This window comes from Lepidochelys olivacea (assembly GCF_965140295.1).
Source record: "Lepidochelys olivacea isolate rLepOli2 genome assembly, chromosome: 14".
Lineage (NCBI taxonomy): Eukaryota > Metazoa > Chordata > Testudines > Cheloniidae > Lepidochelys > Lepidochelys olivacea.
In genome coordinates, this window is record NC_140424.1 from 38,627,601 (window position 1) to 38,650,490 (window position 22,890).

At 58.0% G+C, this 22,890-nt stretch overlaps 1 pseudogene across 1 annotated transcript; it reads left to right on the plus strand.

Annotated features, from left to right (window-relative positions):
* The first annotated feature begins 1,068 nt into the window (after nt 1-1,068).
* On the plus strand, nt 1,069-13,069 carry LOC311530993 (von Willebrand factor A domain-containing protein 5A-like; annotated as a pseudogene). The gene is made up of 14 exons (XR_014714578.1): nt 1,069-1,466; nt 1,556-1,776; nt 2,429-2,527; nt 2,886-3,309; nt 4,192-4,336; nt 5,545-5,624; nt 5,821-5,973; nt 6,099-6,263; nt 7,129-7,232; nt 7,501-7,694; nt 8,708-8,818; nt 10,074-10,210; nt 10,689-10,814; nt 11,271-13,069. The product of XR_014714578.1 is annotated as a von Willebrand factor A domain-containing protein 5A-like (transcript).
* Nucleotides 13,070-22,890: the final 9,821 nt, after the last annotated feature.

Here is a 22,890-nt window from a genome sequence, read left to right on the forward strand (position 1 = left end):
GCCCCCCAGGTGATCCCAGTCTCCCCGTCCCACCTTCCAGCTGGGAATTCTCCAGGGGGCTGGAGTGGTGGCCAGCAGAAACGAGGCTCGGAGAGTGGGGTTGGGAGCCCCTCTCGCTCACGGCAGCTCTGGCGTTCCTCGCCCCGATCCAACCCTCAGCTCCCCGCTCCTCCGCAGAGACTCCCTGCGCGCCTCAGAGCCAGATTTCTGCTGCGGGAGAAATCAACCGGCTGCCGCCCTCTTACCCCGTCGTAAGGCAGCAAATCCAAGGCCCAGGCTGAACGGCTCGGGGGCGTGGAGCAAGAACGCCGGGAGCCCCTGGGCACGGCCAAGGGCTGCATTTCACCCCCGTTGGGGTGGGGGGGTCTATGGCGACTGCTCCAGTCTGGGGTGAAAGCTGAGTAAATAGCAGGGCCGTGTCCCTGCCAAGAACGGCCAGGAGCTGGAGCCTGCTCCACAAACCTCTGCTTCTCTGCAGGGCGACAGTGGGGAGAAGGGCCTAGCCGGGTTAACAACCCCCCAGTGACCGAGCCGGCTCCCCTGCAACCCCTGTCACTGTTCCAGGGGCCCCCCCCCAGGGGCTGGGGATAAAACCCAGCAGTCCTGGCTCCCAGCCCCCTCGTTCTAACGCACGAGTCCCCCATCCCGCTTCATTCCATCTGTCCGTCTGACCCCTGCACCTCTCCTTCCTTCCATCTGTCCATCCATCCCCATACATCTCCCTATGTTTCTCTCTCCATCCCCCAACTACCAGCTGTACCCCAGTCCCTGCCTGCCCCTCCCTGCGGGGGCTGGCGCAGTTGGGGCAGAGCCATGACTCTGATCTCAGGAGCTTGGGCCTGTGGGACTCCCTGCCACAGGACCTGGCTGAGCAGAGGGGTGGGGCTGGGGTCTCAGAGCCATCACTAAGTGTGTGTGTGTGGGGGGGGGTGTCAGGGCACCCTGTGGCCATCAGTTTCCATGGGAACCCCGTATCTCACCCCCCGACCTTCCCCTCACACAGATCCCCGACCCCAGAGCCGAGATGATGAGTTGCGGCCTCCTGACCAGCTCCAAGGAGCCGGGTGAGTCAGGGCTGCGGGGGACGGTGCTGTGAGGGGGAGGGTGGCCCCATGGCTGACGTGGCTCCTCCCCCCGGTGCCCGTGGGGGGGCCTGTGGCTGACGTCCCCCTCCCCCCAGTGCCCCTGCACCGCAGCTCGGTGTCGGTGTTGATCCGAGGCTTTGTGGCGGACGTGGGCTGCCAGCTGCTCTGCAGGAACGAGGAGCTGGGGCCCGTGGAGGCCGTGTTCAAATTCCCCGTGGACGCCGAGGCGGCTGTCGACGTCTTCCAGGCCCGGCTGCGGGGGCCCTGGATCCAGGCCCAGCTCCAGGAGAAGAGACAGGTGCTGGGGGAGGGGGTCCCGGGGGGGAGAGAGGAGGGGACCGGGCTGGGGGGATCTCGGGGTGACCCCATCTCTCCCAGCAGGTGCATGAGCTGTATAGGGATGTGCTGGTCGGGGGGGCAGGGGATCTTGGGGGACGGGGATCTCGGGGTGACCCTGTCTCTCCCGGCAGGCACAGGAGCTGTACGGGGACGCGGTGGCCGGGGGCAGAGCTCGTTCCTGCTGCAGCAGGAGGTGGCCGGGGGCGACGTGTTCAGCTGCTCCCTGGGGAATTTGCCCCCGGGGAGGAGGCGATGCTGACCCTGAGCTACTCCTGCAAGCTGCCGCTGGAGCATGACGGGGCCGCCCGCTACGTGCTGCCGACTGTGCTACACCCTCGCTACACGCCCCACGGTGAGACCCACAGATCCCCCTGCGCCTCTGCTACGTGCCCCACTGTGAGACCCACAGATCCCCTGTCCCCACTCTGCGCCCTTCAGTGAGACCTACAGATCCCCTACCACCATCACTGTGACACCAACAGACCCCCCCCCCACGCGCCCCATGGTGAGACCCACAGATCCCCCTGTCCCCGCTATGCACCCCATGGTGAGACCCACAGATTCCCCCTCATACTCCCCTGTACCCCAGCTGTGTGCTTCCAGCCATGCTGTACCCCTTTTACATGCCCCATGTTGAGACCAGACCTTTAGGTGCCCTAGATCCCGCACAGCTCCCTGTACCACATAGCCCCCAGAACCCCAGCTACACACCCCACGGTGAGTGACCCCGCAGCCTGTACCCCCTGAAACCTCCATAGCCCCTTCTACGTACCACAGTGAAAGACCCACATAGCCCCCAAAATGCCCCATAGGCCACTACTGTGTTCCCTGCGGTAAGTGCCCCCCTCCAGGGTCTGCAGTCCCCGCCCCAGGGTATATGACCCACCCCAGCCATCCCGAAATCCCCTGATATCCCAGCCCAATACCCCCCCAATAACTCATACCCCCCATCCTCCCCCCACTCTCCCAGCCCCCGGCCCTTACCCCTGTGTCTCTCTCTGCAGGGTGGGATGGGGAGAACATCACCCAGGAGGTCCCATGGGTCCTCCAGGGGGAGCTGCCCTACACCCTGAGCCTGAGTGCCATGCTGCAGTCGCCCCACGGCATCGACCACGTGCTCTCCAACTGACCCCTCACCCCCCTGAGCTATACAGCCGGGAACCTAACCACTGCCCAGGTAAGGGCTCACCCGGACACCTGGGTCCCAGCCATCCCTGCTGGGAGGAGGGTGCTGGGGGTGGGGCAGGGGGAGGGTTCTGGGCTGAGGGGTGGGTTCCAAGGAACGGGGCTGTGGGTGGGGGGAAGGTCCCAGGGGGTGAGAGATGTGGTGTAGGGCGCGGGGTGGGTCCCGAAAGGGGGAGCCTGGGCCAGACTCTTTGGGTGATTGAGGGGGTGGGGGATCGAGCAGTGGGGGTGGGTCTCTGGGGGCAGTCATGGGGCTCTGAGGGGGCAGCTCACCAGGGCTCGACCCCATGCCCACCCCATTTGCAGGCTTGCCCCCATCTCCCCGCAGGCTCCCTGATGGGCGACCCAGCCGTGATGATGACCCTGCTGCCCAGAGTGCCCGAGGCGGTGCCGGCCCAGAGCCAGCCGGGGAGTTCGTCCTCCTGCTGGGCCGCTCCGGCAGCACGGCCTGCCCCATGGACGCAGAGACCTGTCCCGCCAGCGCATCAACAGCACCAAGGGACAGCCAGGCGGGAGGCTGCGCTAGATGGGCCCGTGGGGCCGTGTCGGGGGAGCAGCCCAGGCTGGCTGGGCCCGTGGGGCTGACTCTCCATCCGTCTGTCTGTCCCCAGGAGACCCTGGTCCTGCTGTTGAAGAGTTTGCCCCTGGGCTGTTATTTCAACATCTGTGGCTTTGGGTCTGAGTTCGAGTCGTTCTACCCGTGAGTCCGAAGGGCAGGGAGGGGGCTGTCTGGGTTAGGGGGCAAGGCTGGTTAGCGGACAGAAAGTGTCTCTTGGTTAGGGGGCAGGGCTGGTTAGGGGACAGGGGTGTCGGTGGGTTAGGGGGCAGGGCTGGTTAGGGGGCAAGGGGTGTGGGTGGTTGGGGGTCAGGGCATGTCTGTTTGTTGGGGGCAGGGCTGGTTAGGGGACAGGGGTGTCGGTGGGTGAGGGGGCAGGGCTGGTTAGGGGACAGGGGTTTCGGTGAGTTAGGGGGCAGGGCTGGTTAGGGGACAGGGGTGTCGGTGGGTTTGGGGGCAGGGCTTTTTAGGGGACAGGGGTGTCGGTGGGTGAGGGGGCAGGGTGTGTCTGTTTGTTGGGGGCAGGGCTGGTTAGGGGACAGGGGTGTCCCTGGGTTAGGGGGCAGGGCTGGTTAGGGGACAGGGGTGTCGGTGGGTGAGGGGGCAGGGCTGGTTGGGGGACAGGGTATGTCTGTGGGTGAGGGGGCAGGGTGTGTCTGTTTGTTGGGGGCAGGGCTGGTTAGGGGACAGGGGTGTCCCTGGGTTAGGGGGCAGGGCTGGTTAGGGAACAGGGGTGTCGGTGGGTGAGGGGGCAGGGCTGGTTGGGGGACGGGTTTCGGTGGGTTAGGGGGCAGGGCTGGTTAGGGGACACGGGTGTCGGTGGGTTTGGGGGCAGGGCTGGTTATGGGACACGGGTGTCGGTGGGTTTGGGGGCAGGGCTGGTTAGGGGACACGGGTGTCGGTGGGTTTGGGGGCAGGGCTGGTTGGGGGACAGGGGTGTCGGTGGGTTGGGGACACGGCTGGCTGGGGGCAGGGTGTCCCTGGCTCCGGCTGTCCCAGCCCCAGACCTGTCGGCGCCCCCCGCAGGCAGAGCGTGGAGAATACCCAGCAGACCAAGGCCGAGTCCCTGCAGCGCCTCCAGCTGCTCCAGGCTCACCTGGGGGGCACCGAGATCTTGGAGCCGCTACGAGCCGTTTACCGCAGCCCCTGCCGGGACGGGCACCCACGCCAGGTGCCGGGGCGCTGGGGCCAGCCGGAGGGGCATCCTGGGGCAGGCCTGGAGAGTGATTGTGGGGCCGAGGGGTGATGTGGGGGGTCTCAGAGAGGGATGCGGGCCTGCGGGGACAGACTCACAGACTTTCAGGACAGAAGGGACCATTGTGATCATCTCATCAGGCCCCAGCTCCTCGCCCGCCCCCCCCCGCCCCCCTTGACACTGCTCAGCCCCTCGCTCCCCCCGGGGACAGCCCCACCCCTCAGGCTGAGTCACCGGCACCCCCAAACCCTGAGTTACAGGCGTCAGGTCACAGCGACTCCCCCCAGTTGCTCCGGTTCAAACCAGTGAGTGCCCCAGGCTGCCGAGGGAGACCAACCCCCTCGGGTCTCTGCCAGTCTGAGCCAGGGGAAAATCCCTTCCCCACCCCACCCGTGGGGGTCAGCTTGCCCGGAGGATGGGGGCGAGACCCCCCCCAGCCAGCCCCCTGGGAAGGATTCTCTGCAGTAACTCTGAGCGCCCCCCCACTCCCAGTGCCCCGCTGCCGCCCATGGGGTGTTTGCTCCCAGCTGTCGCTGTGAGCCATACGCCATTACAGGCCCCTCCTTGCCCTCCCTCCCCCCCGTCCCGCTCCCCTCGGAGGCTGTTCAAGGGGGAGATCCTGGGAGAGGGGATCGGAGAGGGGCTGGGGGCCCTGGGGGGAAGCCTGAGCGGGGCCAAGGGGTTGCTCGGAGTGGGCCTGGGGCTCTGGGCCAGATGGGGGGCTGGTGCCTCTGGGGGTGTGAGCAGGGCGTGGTAGGTAGCAACCGTGGGGGTGGGGGTACCTCTGTATAGAGCTGGGAGGGGCAGCGCTTTGTGCTGTGCCCAGCTCTGGGGGGTGCCCTGCAGCCGGGAGGGGCAGGGAGGTCACTGGTGGGGGGGTCAGGAGGGAGCTCCTGGAAAAGTGCCCACAGCAGTCAGTGGGTTCTTGTCTCCAGGGGCCGGTGAACAGGTGATGGGTTGGGGTCATGCCTCGGGGTTGGGGGTCACAGAGATAGGGGAGGTCAGCAGTCCCCGTCTGTCAGCCCCTCAGGGGAGATCTCTGGGAGGGGAGGGATGGGGCTGGGGGTCTCTGGGAGGGTCAGTGGGGCAGACTCTGCATGGGGCTGCTCCCGTTCCCAACAGGGAGGGGGTGTCTCCAAGGGGGTTGGGGTCCCCGGCTCTGACAGCGTCTCTCCCCCGCTCAGCTGTTCGTGTTTACGGACGGGGAGGTAGAGAACACCCAGGACATCATTGCAGAGGTGCAGCATCACCGGGGAACCCACAAGTAACTGGGGGTGCCTAACCCCATTAGCATTGCCATCATGTGGATCCCCACCACCATAGTGCCCAGCATCTGCCCAACACTTTGCCTCACCCTGCCTCCCAGCCCCGCCAGCATGGGGAGCCCCCCAGTCCAGCCAGCCCTACTGGCCCCCCTCCAACTGCCCTGCCCCCACCCAGCACTAGATGGGCCCCACCAGCTCTGCCCCTCCCCCTCCGGTCTCTGCCCCACCCCTCAGGTGCTTCTCCTTCGGCATCGGGGACGGGCCTCCACGGCTCTGGTCAAAGGCTTTGCCCGGGCAGTGGGGGGCAGCGCCGAGTTCATCACCGGCCAGGACCACGTGCAGCCCAAGGTGAGAACCCAGCAATCCTGGCTCCCAGCTCCCCCATTCTAGCCTACTAGACCCCACTCCCCTCCAGAGCTGGGGACAGGACCCAGGAGTCCTGGCCCACCATGTGTGTGCCGGTCCCCCGCCAGGTGCCTCAGTCTCTGAAGTGGGCCCTGCAGCTGGCGGTGACCGGGATCTCACTGAGCTGGGATCTGCCCTCTGGGATCCAGGCGGAGCTGCTGCATTGGGACCCCGAGGTGATCTTTGCTGGGCAGCGGTGCCTTGTCTACGCCCAGCTCCGCGGGCAGCCCCAGGTGGGAGAGCGAGGTCCCCCAAACTGGGGTGCCCCCAGGGCTCAGGGTCAGTGACTGAGGCAGGAGCCCCACAGTCCCCTCCTGGGCGATAACTTTGGCCCCTAACGATGGCCATTGGCTGGAGCTCCCTGTGCTACCCCAGCCCCATTGTTCTGAATGGGGAGAGTTCACTCCGACCCCTAATGATGGCCATTGGGCTGCAGGTCTCTGTGCTACCCTAGCCTCATTGATTTCAGTTGGGATTGTTAACTCTGACCCCTAACGATGACCATTGGGCTAGGGTTCTCTGTGTTACCCCAGCCCAATTGATCTGTGTTGGAATTGATAAATCTGACCCCTAACAATGGCCACTGGGCTGCGGGTTTCTGTACCAGCCTGGCTGCATTGATCTCAGGGCAGGTCTACACTATAAGTTTTCATCGGTGGAGCTGCACCGCTGTAGCACGTCTGGTGAAGACGCTCTAAGCCGACAGGAGAAGCTCTCCTGCCGATGTAGCACTGTCTGCACGGGGGGCTAAGGTCAGTGTAACTATGCTGCTCATGGGTGTGGATTTTTCATGCCCCTGAGCGATGTAATTCTACCAAAGTATGTAGTGTAAACGAGACCTCAGTGGGGATCGATAATTCTGACGTCTAATGATAGCCACTGGGCTGGAAGTCTCTGTGCTACCCCAGCCCCACTGAGCTCAATGGGGATTGTTATCTCTGGACCCTAATGACGGCCATTGGGCTTACTAAGCCAGCCTCCCAACTGGTGTTCATTGGGTGTATTTGCCCCCTTTGTTCTGTAAGCTGGGTCTGAGGGGTCCCAGGGCATCTTCTCCCCCCTTGCATTCCACCTCTGACCACCTTTCTTTCCCCACAGCCCCCAGACATTCCCATGGGGGGCATCACCCTGCAGTACCGCATCCAGGACCAGACCTAGAAGGAGACGCCGCAGTTCTCCCTGCAGCCACAGGATGGAGACAAGTGACAGCAATGCTCCCCTGGCTCCCATCCCCCACCCCAGGCAGCTGGGTCCTGACCCCCCACGTCCTCACCCCAGCAGAACAGAGACAGGATGGGACCAGCCCCCCTTCTGTGACCACTAGACCGCACTCCCTTCCCGGGGCCAGGATAGAACCCAGGAGTCCTGGCACCCACCCACCCCCATCCCGCTAGACCCTGCTCCCCTCTCCGTAGCGGCTGGAACCCAGGCGTCCAGGGCTGACCCCGTGAATCTCTCTCCCTGGCACAGGCTGCCCGTTCACCGGCTGGCCGCCAAGTCGCTGCTGCTGGAGCTGGAGGGGGCCGTGGGCGCGGGGTCGGAGGGGGACGGGCGCCGGGCTCTGGAGGCCAGCCTGAGCTCGGGGGTCGTCTGCTCCCTCACAACCTACGTGGGGGTGGACATGGAGCGGGGGCAGCTGGTGAGGTGGGATGTCCCGCTGGCAGGTAACCCCCAAATGGTCTGGGGTTCCTGGCGCCGGGGGGGACCCAGCATGTGGGGGGAACTCAGGTGAGAGGGGGAACCTGGCACTGGGGGCGGTATGGGGAGGTGGGGGGAACCTGGCGCCAGGGAGGGATCCCAGCACAGGGGGATCCCAGTGTAAGGGGGGGGGCCCAGAAGGGGCATGCGCGGGGCATCATGTTTATGGGGTAATGTCCCTTTGCCCCTCTCCCTGCCCCCCTGACTCCCGGGGGCTGTGCTGCCCCCTCCCTGCTCCAGGGTGACGGCGACCCCAATCCCCATACCTCCGGGGCATGGGGAGAGCAGGGGCACTAGCATGGTGAGACGGGTTTGTAGCACCGCCCCCCACCCCAGCCAGAAGAGAGGGGTCTGTGCCAGACAGACGGACAGAAGTAGACAGGCATGCGGAGACCCAGAGTCAGACAGGGACAGAGACCGAGAATCAGCCGACAGACCCAGACGGGGACAGGACGGAGAGACGCAGAGAGAGAAACAGACCCAGTCAGACAGACAGACCAACCCGGGCAGATGCAGGGACAGGAGGGGCGGGCACATTGCTGTCATGAGCAGACCTGGCTAGTAGGGGCCTCTCGCCCCCCAGCATCCTGCCCTCATCCATGGAGTGCAGCACCCACCCCTGCATCCCCTGGGGCTGGAGGAGGGGTCCTGGCTGAGGGGAGAAGAATGGGGCTGTGGGGACTGGATCTGGGGGTCACAGCCAGGGGGGAAGGGGCAAGAGCTGGAGATCCTGGCTGTGATGGAGCTGCGGGGAGAGGAGGATGGGGCTGGGTGTGGGGGGGTCCCAGCTCGGGGAAAGGGGCTGGGGGGTATGGAGGAGGGGTCCCAGCGGTGCGTTGGCTCTAAGTGTCTGGAGGGGGGGCGGAATTCTCTTCCCTCCCTTTGCTTCTCTGGGTCTGTTTGCGTGTCCGTCTGTCTCTGTGTCTGTCCATCTGCTCCCTAAATTTCGATTTCATCATGGACTATACGGAAATGATAGACTGGGTCTCGATAGACCCCATCTGCGAGCGGCCGGCGAGCGGAGTGCGCCTGGACGAACCGAACCAGCGCAGCGTCTTCGGGCGCTTGTCCCGTGACTTGGCTGCGGCACGTGAGTACCTCTGCCCCGCATGCCTGCAGCTCCCAAAGTCCAGCGCCGGCCATCTCCTCCCTCGCAAGCGCCTGTCCTGGCTCCGTGGCCTCCCAAAGCTCAGCCGGGGGGCCCAACACAAGGGCAGACCGTCCTGCAATCAGGGGGCCCCACCGGAGACGGCACCCCAGAACGGTGAAGGGGGCTGGGAGTCAGGACTCCGGGGGTGGGCCAATGCCATGGTGACGCTTCATCGGGTTAGAGACCCATGTGCCCTGAAGGTCACGGAGCTGTGCCAGTCTTTAAAAACGACATAGAAAACGAAGGAAATTCCTGGGTGAAAAACCTTTGTGTCGCTGAGGAAGGGGGAATTCTTGGCTGTTTTTTTTAGTGTCATAAAGCAAATTATCTCGAAAGAAAATGACTAAAAAAATAAGGAAACCCCCAGGCAAAAAACTCTGTGAAGGTGGAATTTGGGGTGTGAGTTTGTGTCAGTGAGCTAAGGGGGTGTGTGTGGGGCGGGGATCAGTAGTTTCTCGTAACAGGAATGTCCCTGAGCAGTTTTCTCTGAAATAAAGCCAGAGGGAAATTCCCAGGCAAAAAAACCTTGTGAAGCTGGGTCTGAGCTTGGAGGTTTGTACAGGCGAGTTCAGGGGCAAAAGTTTTTCTTGGCACCTTCTGGTTTATAAACAAAGAAACCCACGAAAGGCAGAAATTTTAAAGTGAAGGTTACCTTAAAAGGTACCTTTAAAGTGAAGGTTACCTGCATTTGGAGAGTCTGGAAATACAAAGTGACTGTAGCCCAGATAACTTTAACTCTGCCCCGTAACCCTGGCCCATGCATGGCTATAATACGATATAGACTCTGACATCCCATCCCCCGCTAGCCCTTTAGACTCTTGTGTCTCTCTGCGGATGTAGGTCTGTATCTCAGGTTGTAGTGGGGGATAGTCCCGGGGACCGACTGTGTTTGAGAAACACCGTGAGGTTGTGGAATTAATGCCTGGGCAGGAACAGTCACAGGGAGTTGGGTGCCCATCTCCGATTGAAAGTTAATTGTCATCCCATGGGTGCAAGAAGGGGCAGAGTTAAGGATGTCTGTAGTGGGGTAAAGTGTGCAGAGGAGCAGGTTAAGGACACCCATGGAGGGACAGAGTTAAGGCCACACAGAGGGTGACAGTTAAGGTTGTTGGCTGTCCCCCAGCCTGGACAGGCCATGTCGCTGTTCTGTACCCACAACCCTGTGCCAGCCCCATCTTCCTGTGTCTCTCCCCAGAGCAGGCACCGGAGGAGTCTCCCTTGCTGAGGCTGGTGTCTCTGCAAAATGCCGACGTCTCGTGGAACCTGGACCCCTGGCTGGCTGCTGTGCTGGGGGTGAGTGAGACCGACGCCAGGGGGAGGATACCCAGTGAGGTGAGCGGGGGTGCAGAGGAGAGGGGAGAGATCAGGGACAGGTGCCATGGGTTGGGCCTGTTCTCTGCTCCCAGATGAGATTGGGGGTGACCCAGTCGGGGGCGGGGGGTAGTCTGAGGGTGACTGGATTCTAGGACTCCTGAACCTGGAGCCCAGTGGGCGAGACTGGCCCAGATCGGGGGGCTGGGAACACCCTAACGGGATCGGAGCATTGGATCGAGGGGGCCCAGGGCCAGATGGAGGCGCCCAAGTTGGGCCCTGTCTCAGGCCATCTCTCTACTCCCTGGACATGGCACTGGGCATCTGGGTAGAGGGTCCACTGTGCTGGAGCGGCGGTGATAGGAACCCTCTGAGTCGGGGTGGGGGGATGGAGTGGGGGGGTCCCAAGGGAAGGGGGAGGGATGGGTGAGGGATGGAGGTCAGGGGAGTGGGCCAGGCTGGGCGCTGACTCAGGCTGTCTCTATCCTGCCCCCCAAAGGACGTGACCCCCAGCATCTGGGCTACGGTGCTGGCCATGGTCTGGCTGCACGGCCAGGCCGTGGGGCAGTGCGACGAGTCGAGCTGCTGGAGGCCAAGGCTGTGGGCTGGGTGCGGGACTGAGCAGGTGAGAGGGGGCCTAGGGGGTGGGGGGCAGGGACAGGATCCAGGGTCTCGACCCTGAGAGCCCCTGCCCCATGGGGCCCCTAAGCCTGGGCCCAAGGAACCTCCATCCTCACGCCCCTGTCCCCACGGCCCAGAGCCTTGAGCCTGCCCCCCATGCCCCATAGCCCAGCCCCCTTCAGGGCCCTGAGAGCCTGTGCCCCATGGGTCCCAGGGCCCCCATTCCTGAGATTCCTGCCCCCGGGGGCCCCACAGCCCAGCCCTCGAGAGCCCCCATCCCCAGCCTCTCCCCATCCCAATCCCAGCACCCTTTTGGGGTTTCCGTGCCCCGCCCTTTACTTCCCAGGTTCCCAACCCCCACGCCAGTCCCCCACATACTGTGAGCTCTGTTCCCTTTGCCCCCAGGCCCTCCCCTTGTTCCCCGGGCTGGTGTCTCTCCAGTGCCCCCCTCTCATTTCAGGGGCCCAGCTGAGCGAGTCCCTGGAAGCTGCCAACGCCCTGCTGGGCTGCATCGTTGGCCCTGCCATCTTCGGGCTCTGAGCCCCCTCCCCAAACTACCCTGGGCGTCCAACTGGGAGCCCGAGGGCCAGCAGGGGACACTGGGTGCAGACCCACTTGGCTGGCCTGTGCCCAGCCCGGAGCAAACCCCCAGCCGGGATCCCACCACTGCCACCAATTCGGATGCATCTGCCTCCCGCTGGCTGAAGAGGAGCGATGGCTGCCCCCCAGCTTCACCCCACTCCGACCCACTCTTGTGTAACCCCCACGATGCTCACAGCCGCCGCCTCCTCTCTGCATTGTGGGGAGTCTTCGGGATCGCCTGCATCAATGTTGCACATCTCTTGGCTTTTTACAAATGACTGAGGGGTCCCTCTGTAAACAGCCCCTGGCCCCCACCCCAGAGGTGGCTGCACTGACCTCACCCTGCCTGAGCCATCCAGTGTCAACCTAGTCCCATCTGCACGGAGTTCAGCTACTGGACAGCCAGCCAGACCAACCGGATCTTTGCTTGTCCAAACACGACCTCCTTTTGTCGTAATGGCAGTTTTCTCTTCGCTGGACAATCCTGAACGCAAACACGAGCACAGTGATTGGCTTAATTCTTCATTTCCTCTTTGCCTAGGTCCAGACTAGAGCTGGTCAGTCATTTTCCAGCTGAACAGTGCTGTGTTGGCAAGTGCAATTCTGTGGTGAAGGCTGAAAGGTGGAATCAGGCAGCAGATGGAGGAAGCTTGCCCCGTGCTGCGTGTTGTGAATCCCTCCCCGTTCACCAGCTGCTGAATTCTCTACCACAGGAAGAAATGCTTCAAAACCTGACCGTCCATCTCGACGGTTAATGCTCACGCTGTGTCCATCCTGGGCAGCACCGGGCCCTTCTCAGGACATCCTGGGACTCAAGCAAAAGATGAAAGACCTCAGCTGGTTAATTCCCTGGAAAGAAAGTGCTATTTTTATCAAGAAACTGCAGGAACATAAGGAAGAAGCAAACAGTTTTCGCACTTCATGTTAGCCAGCACTGACCTCCTTTGAACAGCTTTCAGCATATGACTCTGTGCTGGGTGGTGTCCCTATTTCAGCCTTTCCGTGTCTGAGAAGGCAACTCAATAAATTCAATTTACAGCCACATTGTGCAGCGACTCCAGGGAAGGATTAAGATACCAGGTAATGGATTAATTGCCTTAAGGCCTGAAGGAATGCTGCCCTGGGACTGAGATTTCCCCAAAGGCCAGATGGAATTCAGAGATCTTAATTCTCACTTCCCGCTGTGAATAGTGGAACTTCAATACCAGCAGTGACACCCTGGTCCATTGAAATCAAAGGCGGTTTTGTCTTCGACTCCAACGGGCACAGTATTTCAGCCCATATTACGAGGCTTTTGCAAATTAAACCCTGTGGCTGGGATTTTGGAAGAAGTGGTTGAGGCACCCAGTTCCAGGGGATTTGTCCTCTTTGAAAATCCCAACCTATTATCCTGTTCCAAACCCAATGAAGTCAGAGGAAAGGTTCTTTTCAATGGGAGCTGGTTCCCCAGCTCTCTCTGAAACTCCAGCCGGAGTAAGTCTTTCCAGTGGTCTTTAGATAAACTCCGTTGGTAGCAGCTGATTGCCTAGCTCCCTTCGGCGCCTTTGGATATCCCAGCTTCTAGCTGACTCCAGTGGACTTTGAAGCAGAGCCAGTCTGTATACCTGAGCCTTTAGATAGATAGAAAATCCACACACAGAATAACAAAATAAAAGCATACGACCATCTGTACTCACACATATGTGACCATAAACAGCCTCACGTACTGTAGCACACCCATTAATGTATGAACCCTCCAGCCTGTAATGCCCCATCCGTTCCTGTCTGGTCCTGGGTCCGAGGTCCTCTCCTTGGCTCTGGCTGGGCTTGGCATGCTAGCGACGAGAGCAGGGGACTGGCCCATGGCGTTCCCGGGTTCTGTTTTGGTTCCTGGAGGCAAATGTGGCCTAGTGGGTTGAGTAGGGGGGACTGGGACTCAGGACTTCTGGCTTCTACTGTGGTAAAAGCATCACAGAGAAACCATAATAAAGACAAGAAACCGATGTAAACACACTGAGTATAGCAGGAGTCACCCGTCAGTCTTATGGGGCCCCAGCAGGTCAGAGTCTTTCCAATGCTTCCACCAGCCCACAAGGTCCTGTCCGAAGATGGGTCCGAGTCAGTTCAAGCTCATCCTTTCAGAGCAAAAGTCCTTTCTTTGTTTCCTCATTTCTGGAAAAGCCAGCTTGACCCAATGTGTGCGAACCCCCCTGAGGGCGTGGAACTTCTGTTGAGCGGATCAGTCTGCGGTGGGGTGTCTACACTGCATTGTAAACCCAGGCTTGTGGACTCGGTGTTTCCAAGCCCGTGCTTGAGTGTCCACGCTTCATTGGAAGCCTGGGTTTACAGTGCTGGACCTGGGTCTTGGTTAGCTGTGCTAACATGTCCATACTGCACTGTGCAGACTTGGGTCTGCGGCTTGACCCGCGTCCACACTGCACAATGACAGGGCTTGGACCCGAGTCTCAGTGGGAGTCAGGCTCTGACCCATCCCCCGAGCAGCATCCTAGGACCCTGGCCCTGAGTGCTTCCTGCGCTGAGTCAGACTGACCTGTGTGCACGCAGAAGGGGGCCTTGGGCTCAGACATGAGTCAGAGCCCGGGCATAGGGTGCAGTGTAGACATAGATGGTGAGTTGCTTTGCTTTACTCACCCCTCCCCTGGTATTTTTGGTTCCTGGAGGAGCTGGCATAGCCCTCCCCCATGGAGTTATGTACAATTCCTGGCCCACAATGATACATAAACTTAATACAGTGTGGTCACCAAAATATTGATGGGGTGCGCTATCTAAGACTGGCCTGCAGAGAGTATCCCAGTGATGCACCGGATTGGGGAACATAGGGATGAGAATTGAACTCAGCACCCATCACCTAATTATAGCGTGACCTTGGGTAAGTCACTTCATTGCTTTGTGCCTCAGTTTCCCCTTTGAAAAATAGGGATGAGGATGATATTCCCACTTACAGCTGTGCTATGAGATAACTTGAAAAATACTTGGGAGTCAGATACGACAGTGCTGGGTGAGGTATAATGCCTAGGGTAGATACATGAAGGGTAACATCTTGGTCAGTTACTGAAGCAGAAATCGTTCTGAGCAAGAAACTTCACTTATCAAATGTATATTTCACACCTCCTCTTGGAATAAATCCTTTAATCTTTGCGTCAGCGAGAGTAAACTTAGACCATCCCTGACAGGTGTTTGTCCAACCTGGTTTTAAAAACCTCCAGTGACGGGGATTCCACAACCTCCCTTGGAAACCTGTTCCAGAGCTCGATTACCCTGAGAGAGAGAGAGAGAGTTTTTCCTAATATCCAACCTGAATCTCTGTTGCTGCTTCTCCTCCCTTCAGTGGCAATGGAGAAAAATGGATCACCGTCCTCTTCAGAACAGCCCTTCACTTATTGGAAGCCTGTTGTCGGGTCCCCCTCAGTCTTCTGGTCTCAAGGCGAAACATGCCCAGTATTTTAACCTTTCCTCACAGGTCAGGTTTTCTAACTCTTTGGTCATTTTTGTTGCTCTCCTCTGGACTCTCTCCACTGTGTCCACATCTTTCCTTCAGTGTGGTGCCAAGAACCGGACACAGTACTCCAGCTGCGGCCTCTCCAGGGCCGAGTAGAGCAGGACAGTTACCTCCCACGTCTTACATACGACCCTCCTGTTAATACAGCGCAGAATGCGACCAGTGCTAGGGCCTGTGTTACACACGAGGGAAGATGAGATGGTCCCATAGTTTCCAAGGCCAGAAGAGACCAGGGAGTCATCCCCTCCCATCCAGTCCCTATAATGCTGCTTCCCTCTCATTCCTTATCCTTTGCTGCCCTCTGGCGACCGCATGAAGCAGCCAGAATTTCATGGAGATCTGCTGTATTCTCCATCTTTTCTCTTTACCGGTTCGCTTCCAAATGCTTCCCATTTGTCAGTCAAAACTCCTAAGCAGCAAGGGCTGGTTGGGGCGCTTGGACTGTGGATGGGATCGCAGCGCCCCAGGCACCCGCCGAGATTTGCCTTTGTATTGAGTCACCAGCAGGGAACGCACGTAGGCCCCAATCCTGGTGAGACGGCCAATGGGAGGTTGGCCTTTGATCTCAGTGGGGACAGGTTTTGCGCCCACTGTCTATCTAGGTAGCTAAATGCCTCTGAGCACTGTCGTGTCTGAGCACACGCAGGGAGGAGATGAGTCCAGTGGAGCTACGGCCGGGTCACACCACCTGGGGATCTGCCCAGCGACTCCAATGGAGCGACGACTGATTGTGGGCCAGATCCTCAGCTGGAGCCAGAGTTTAAGGTTGATATTTTCCAATCCTGACAAGGTGATTTGGATACACAATTCCCATCACATTTAGTTTGAAAACATCAACCTACGCGATGCGCTCAGTGCCACACAGGGCGTCTGGGGCAAAGCCAGGAACTGAGCTGGGAGTTCCGAGGGCCAGTCCAATGCCTCCAACACACGCTCAGCCATCACCGCCACGCTGGGGTCCGTGGGTGAGGGTCTCAGGCCTGTGCTATGCCCAGAACAGACTATATCCCAGGGGTCCCTTCCGGCCTTGGAACAGCTGGGAATCTATGAGTCTCCTAGCGAAACTGTGATCCGTTGTTGTTCAAAACAATCGTTTAGCATTAAGCGTCCTGCTCCTCAATGAAATTGCAACCTCTGCTTTTCCCAAATGAACAGCTTTAGGAAGATGGATTTGTGGCCAACATTTTCAAATTGTGGGACCTAAAATTAATAATAATTAGGCACCTAAATCCTACTGAATTTCAATGGGATTTGGACATCTAGCTTCTATAAAGCTGCTTTCAAAGTGCCAAAGTTAGTTCTCATCTGGCACAACTGTAGACCTCAGCCCCAGCCCCATCTGGCGAAACTGAGGCACAGAGAGGAGATGGGTCACACTGTCAAAAGCATCTAATCCTACTATCCAGAGGGACAGGTTTTTAAAGGTATTTAGGTGCTTTGTGGAATTTTCACAAGTGCTTAAAGAAGTTAGATGCCTAACTCCCCTAGAGATGAAGAGAAATTGGGCATCCAGATCCCTTCGGCAGTTTGAAAATCTTAGCCTTAACGTCTCTGTTTTAGTCTGGGTGTGTTTTTCAGGATTGCTGGGCAGCCCTGGCTCCCAGACAGGTCACTGAGAAATGCAGGTGCCCAACACACCTACAAGTCTGGCCACTTTGATTAGTAGGGATTTTTGCTGGCTAACTTTAGGCACCTGAGTTTGAAAACTTTTGCCTAAGTGATTTGGCTGAGGTCGCAAAGAAAGTCCAGGCCCTCTGATATTAAAGCTATGGTCTCTGGATCCCCATCACGTGCTCCAAACTATTCTTATGAATTCTTCTTCTTCTCCAAACTTACACCAGTGAGACCAAGGTTAGAAACTGACCTCTAGAGACAAATCAGGGTGTCAGGTGCCCAAATGCATTAGCTCCACTTAAGTCACGGAAGGTGAATTCTGATTCACACTATGAAGACCCAGGTCTATAACAGAAGTTTAACATTTTTGGTGATATATTGCTCTGTGTGCATGTGTATATGTGAGGAAGGGGGAATTTTTGGTAATATTTTTATGACCTCACTATATGCCTCGGTTTCCCCTCTATGGCACGTGGTTACCCAGTGCGGGGAAAAGGACTCCGTGTGTTTTCAGGAAAGGCTAAAAGACAGAGGAGTGTGCCTGTCAGCTCCCTGTCTGGGTGGCAGGAAGAGTCATTAAGAAACTGTTTGAAACTGACCCAGATGAACAAGGGGGCCAGTGAGACAATGCCAGCGCTGCCTGGATTTCCCCCCTTCTCACAGGGAAGCTGAGCAAAGACACACACCTGCCAGCTGGAGAACAGAGGACTGGGAAGGGGTGAGCTCGGGGGTGAGAGGTGACTTCTGAACGCTCTCTCTCCTGGGAACTGACTACAGAGGTTAGACAGACACACAGACACAGCCTGGACATGGGGTTCACTCCGGCTGGGCGGGGCCCCGGGCTGACCAGAACGGACGATGTTTTCACCTTCATTTCTCTGTGCTAACCTAAGAGCTTCCAAGGCTGTGACCACGTGACTAATAAACCCAGCTGTTTTGCACAAGCTGCCCGAGTGTCACTGCGAATCCTGGGGGAGGCGCCTGGGTCCCTGCACATCTCTCTCAGAGGGTCAGTCCAGGAGGTGGTGATGCCACAGGGCTTCTCCTGAAGGGAGAGTGAGACCCTTTGGGGGTCTGGCCCATTGAAGGGGATCCACCAAGGGACTGTTCCAAAGCTGGGGGCGCAGCACCGATCCTGTGGATCTGGGACAGTATGTGTGTGAGGGTGTTCCCCCTGCCGGAGGCTGTGGGATCTCCTGTGTATTTGTGTGTGTGTGTTTTGTTGTTGTCCCCTGCTGGAGGGAATGAGACCTGCTCAGTGTGTGGGTGCGGGTGCATGCATCCCTGCTGACCTCTTCTCTCGCTCGGGTGTGGGAGGCGGGATGCGTATTTCCCTTCTGCGCCCTCTCGGAAGGAAGGACACTTGTTCTGTGAGAGTGGGTGGGTGAGGGGGGAGAAGTGCAAGCTGCTTTGTGAGGCATGGAGACAGCTCAGTTCTGGCCTGGGCCTGGCCTGGCAGGGGCTGCCGGAGCTCAGAACTCCACAGAAATACCAGAGCTCTGAGGACGCAGGGCCTGGGCCAGGCTCCTTCGCCTGCGTGCTGCAGACAGGGCAGGAGCAGTGCAGGAGGAGAGCTGCCGGTCACAACTGTGGTGCATTGACAGAGCTCTGGTGGGGGGTGGACTTGGATCGCAGAGGGTCAGGACGGATGGGAACTGTCAGCGCTGTGTGTTTGGGGCAGGGCAGCAATGACAGCTCCTTGCTGTGATGTATGGGCAGCGTTAGGACGGGCACAACAGGGGTATTGTCAGTCAGGGCTGAGATCCCTCAGCAGAGCTGTCAGGGAGTCAGGGCTGGGACCGCAGGGGGCTGCGGGTCGGGATGGAGGGGCAGCAGCACAGCTGTGTGTGTGTGAGCCCAGAGATGGAACGGGGTGGGGAAAAAGGGGGCTGTGGGTTAGGACTGAGGACATCAGCAGAGGTAGGGGTTGCGGGCAGGACAGCAATGCCCGTCAGTCACTGAGGCCTAGAAACCCGGAATTGCCATTTGCTCAGTGCCCCTGGGCCGTGACGCCTTTGCTAACCTCGTGGGAAACTGAGGTTTGTTTACATGTCTGTTTCACTGCAGTCCCCCCCACCCCACAGCAAGCCCCTCACATTCCCTTACTACCTGAGGGTCTGATGGAATTTACGAAGGGGGGGATCACCTGTCACAGGCACTGGGAATGAACGGCTTGACTGCTTTGGCTTTACCCATCCGGGCTATCTGCATAGGAACAGACCCGTCCCTTCCTTTGTCTAACTTTAATCAATGCCTCTGACTTTCTGTTCTAATCAGCCCCCACGAGACTGCCACCGAGACTGGCATTTCCCAGCAGTGTTGCCATTCTGATGGCCCGCGGCGGGACCCATTAAAGCAACGAGTAACTTTGTTTGTGCTGCTGGCCCGTAATTCCTCGAGAGAGTTGTCAGCTCTCCAGGCTGGGCCCAGCCCTGTGTTGGGCTGAGCCCTTCTCTGAGTGCTCATTAAGACATGCGAAGTTGTAATGAACAGTGTGTCCTCCTGTCAGTCTCGATACACTTACAGACACTGCAAGGCTCATTGGAGAGAGTTCTTTTTAGAAGGAGCTTTGCTAACAGGAATGGTTTTAATGAGCACAGAATGAAGCAGCCTTTTGGGTTGGTTTGTTTTTCTGTTTGTTTTTTTAAATATTTTTGTCCTAAGCAGAGCGTCAGTGAAATTAATGTGTTTCAAATGAAATGGATCCAGGCTGTACAGCAGGTCACCATCGCCTCCTGCAGCACCCCTTGCAGCTGAGAGGGGCTCTGCTGGATGCTGCTTCTGTCTTCCCCCCGGAGATCACGTTAACTTTAAGGCTAGTAGGGACCATCATGATCATCTGGTCTGCCCTCCTGCACATCGCAGGCCACAGAACCTCACCCCACCCACTCCTGGAATAGACCCCCAACCTCTGGCTGAGTTACTGAAGTCCTCAAATCTTGATTTAAAGACCTCAAGTGACAGACAATCCACCATTTACACTAGTTCAAGCCAGCAAGTGACCCCTGCCCTGCACTGCAGAGGAAGGCGAAAACCCCCCAGGCTCTGCCAGTCTGACCTTGGGGAAACCCCCCCAAAAACCTCCATGTTCCCACGTCAACTTTTGAATTAATCACACATGTATCTCTGTTAGTTAACGCTCCATTCACCTTAGTTCATAGCACTGTCAGGGTGCTCACGGCAAGAGAATCTCTCCTGTCTCATGTCAAGGAGAATAAACACATGCAAAAAACAAACAAACAAACAAACCCAAACATTGACATAATAGCCCCTCTCTTAGGGTTGGATTTTCAAAGGGCTTTGAGAGGGATATAGAGGCCCAGCTCCCCTGGAATTTCAGCTGGCCCCCGTGAGGCCCTTTGACAATCCTGGGCTCTATCATTTTCTTCACTAACTTGGTGTTTATATCCTGGGAGGCAGTGGCTGGGGAGCTGGGAGCCTGCTGTCTATTTCCATGCCTACCACTGACCAGCTGGGTGACCCTGAGCAAATCACATGACTCCTCCGTGCCTCAGTTTCCCCATCTGCAAAAGGGGGTTAGCCATGCTTCTCTTTCTTGTAAGGACTTTGAGCTCAAGAAAATTGCACTGGGTATGTGGGTGTGATGGGGTGCCCACCCCACACAAGCCCTGAGTGGGTTAATGTGGGCTGGGAGGGGCCAATTAACCTTCCATGCTGCACCTGGAGGGAAACCAGGGCTTGATAGGGCCTAATGGCAGGTGAAGCCCAGCTGTGGGAGGAGCTGGGCCAGCATTATCAAGCCAGGAAGCCTATGCAGGAATGAGCTGCTGGGAGGCAGGATGTCTGCAGTTGTTCCTTGGAGAGAAAGGGAGTTGGCCTGGGACAAGGAGGAGATCCAGGGGGATAAAGAAGCCCTGGAGTTGTGCCCTGATCCAGGGAGTCTGACAAGAGATCTAGAGGAGTGAAGTAGCAAAGGGGCATGGAGGAAGCTCCAGGGGTGAACCCAGGGGAAGGCAAGGAGATAGAGCGCTGGGCTGCAGCAACCGGGTCTGAGACTGAGCAGGCCTAGCTTGCAAGTCAGAGGGTGCCTGGGTCCCCCCACCGGCAAAGTGGCTCAGGACCTGGCGTTGGGACAGAAGCTGCCTGAGAAGGCAGATGGACAGCTTGTCGGCTGGGACTGTGTTACCCTAGGGTGCCACATAGTGACCTGGCCGGAGGGCTGAGTCACAAGAAGGGAGCACCCTGAGTTATAGGGAGGGGTAGCAATGTGAGCAACTCATGGAAGAGGGCACCAGATGGGGAGAGAACTGATTCCCAGACCAGCTAGGAGGAGGTGTGCCTGTGTTGAGTCACTCCCTTCCCAGGGAGATCAGGCTGAGATTTCAAAAGTGCTGAGGGGATTTGGATGTCCACAACCAGCTGAATGGCAGTGAAAGTCTGTGTGTGTCTGTACTAAGGTCAGGGCTAGCTCATGTGCATTTATAGAGATGTCCTGGTCACTCCAATTTATGGTCCCCACACAGCTCTGCAGTATTTTTTTGGCCCTGCCTGCCTGCCTATGGGGGTCTGACCCCTTCTTCTAGCCTCCTCCTACCTGAATCATTTTCAGGTGGAGCTAGCCTTTCTGTGGGCCAGGATCTGGGGAGCCCTTGCCCCTCTGGATGGGGGAGCTGAGAACAGGCAGGCTTGGGGCATGCACCGAGGACACACTGCTGAGAAGGGGGGTGCTTGACACATCAGAAACCCTCCAGCCCAGGGGTGGGGGGGGGGCGGAACCCCCTCTGAAGTAAACGGGGGCAGTTCACATGCCTCAGAGCTGTGCTTTCAGGCCGTATTGAGCCCTCCTGGGTGTTCTCTTTCAGCTGAGAACCTCTCAGGGAGATGAGTGGGCCACTTCCCACCTCTCTGAGCCCAATCTGCTGCAGATAGATGGGTGGATCCCCTCCCACTCATTCTCCCCCTGCTTCATACAGTAATGGAGAGCCAAGGCAGCTCTGCCCTAGCCAAGGCTGGGAAGCCCTTCTTGTTAAGTGGATGACTCCAAGTGCTCTAAAATTCACATGCTTATGCAGATTGTGTTAAAACTTGCCATGGCAGTCCTGGTAGCAACTGCAAACATTGCGAGGCACTGCTATTGCACTAAACCAGTGGTTTTCAGCCTGTGGTCCACAGACCCCTTGGGGGTCCGTAGTCTGCGTAAGATTTCCAGAGGGGTGCATACCTTCCTTGGAAATTTTTTAGGAGTCTGCAATGAATAAAGGTTGAAAGCCACTTCACTATAACCAAAGTATGGGGAGGAACACTGCGGAATCACAGAGCAACCGTGTGGCTGAGGGGAAAGCTCGTGCCCTTCCATACCATTGCATTCAGCAAAACTCAAACTTTGGGTAAGGTAAAAGCCCGTGTCACCTTAACTCTGCCCTCAGTGCATGCTGCCCCTCCCCCATGACCACAATACACATGCTACCTCTCTGCCTTGTCACGGCAATGGACGGGTATATCTACAGCTGCCTGGCCCTCAGTGCTGAGCCAGGCCCTGTAAAATGTAACCAGACTTTTACAACTATGATGCTTCTCGGGGTGCCCAGGGCTGGGAGTCACCTTGTTACCCCCTGCCTCCAGCACGAGGGAGTCCTGCCTGTGCTGGCTGAGTGAGAGCTCCGGACACAACTGTCCGCTCAGACGCTCTCCTTTGGTCTCCACCAGCCCTGCAGCCTCACAGTCGATGCACCCCAGCTCCTGAGTCCCTTCAAAGTGTCCCCTTCTGGCATCCACCCCGATCGCTGGGTTCCTTAGTTTCACCTTACCGCCCCCGCCCCCGGTCCTCTGTCACACAGCATTTGAGTTCAGTCACAGTAAAACAAAAGGGAATTTATTTGAGAAAGAACAGAGATTCACACAGAAACAAGAGTGAGTGACAGAAGCAAATGGCTACATACAAAACAAAATCATAAAGCACAAACTAGGGCCTAAGCTTACTCATGGTCACCTTTCCTATCTAATAAAGTAGATTCTCACCCCAAAGTTCAGTCTGTCACAGGGATTGCAGGCCCCATGGAGCTAGGACCTGGTCTTTCATAAAGCACCCCTGCTCGGCCAGGTACCTCCTCAGTGAACGAGTGCAGCCTCTTTCTCCTATCATATATGGAATCAGTCTTTTGTCTTTATTCCCAGACAGGGCCGTCCCCTCCCTGTCATTTTGTCTTTTTTGCTTCCATGGGGTTTTGATGTTTATAGTGTCTTTGGCTTTCCGTTGATTGTTCTGGGTTGGTAAACAACTGAGCGATACATTACATAATAAATGAGCCAGGGAGGGATGACAACTCCCTCCCAGTTAAATGGGCCATCACCAAGACACGATTCCTTGCTGACTAACTCTTACTCCAAGACCATAAGGGCAAAACTTTTAGTACAGCTACATTAT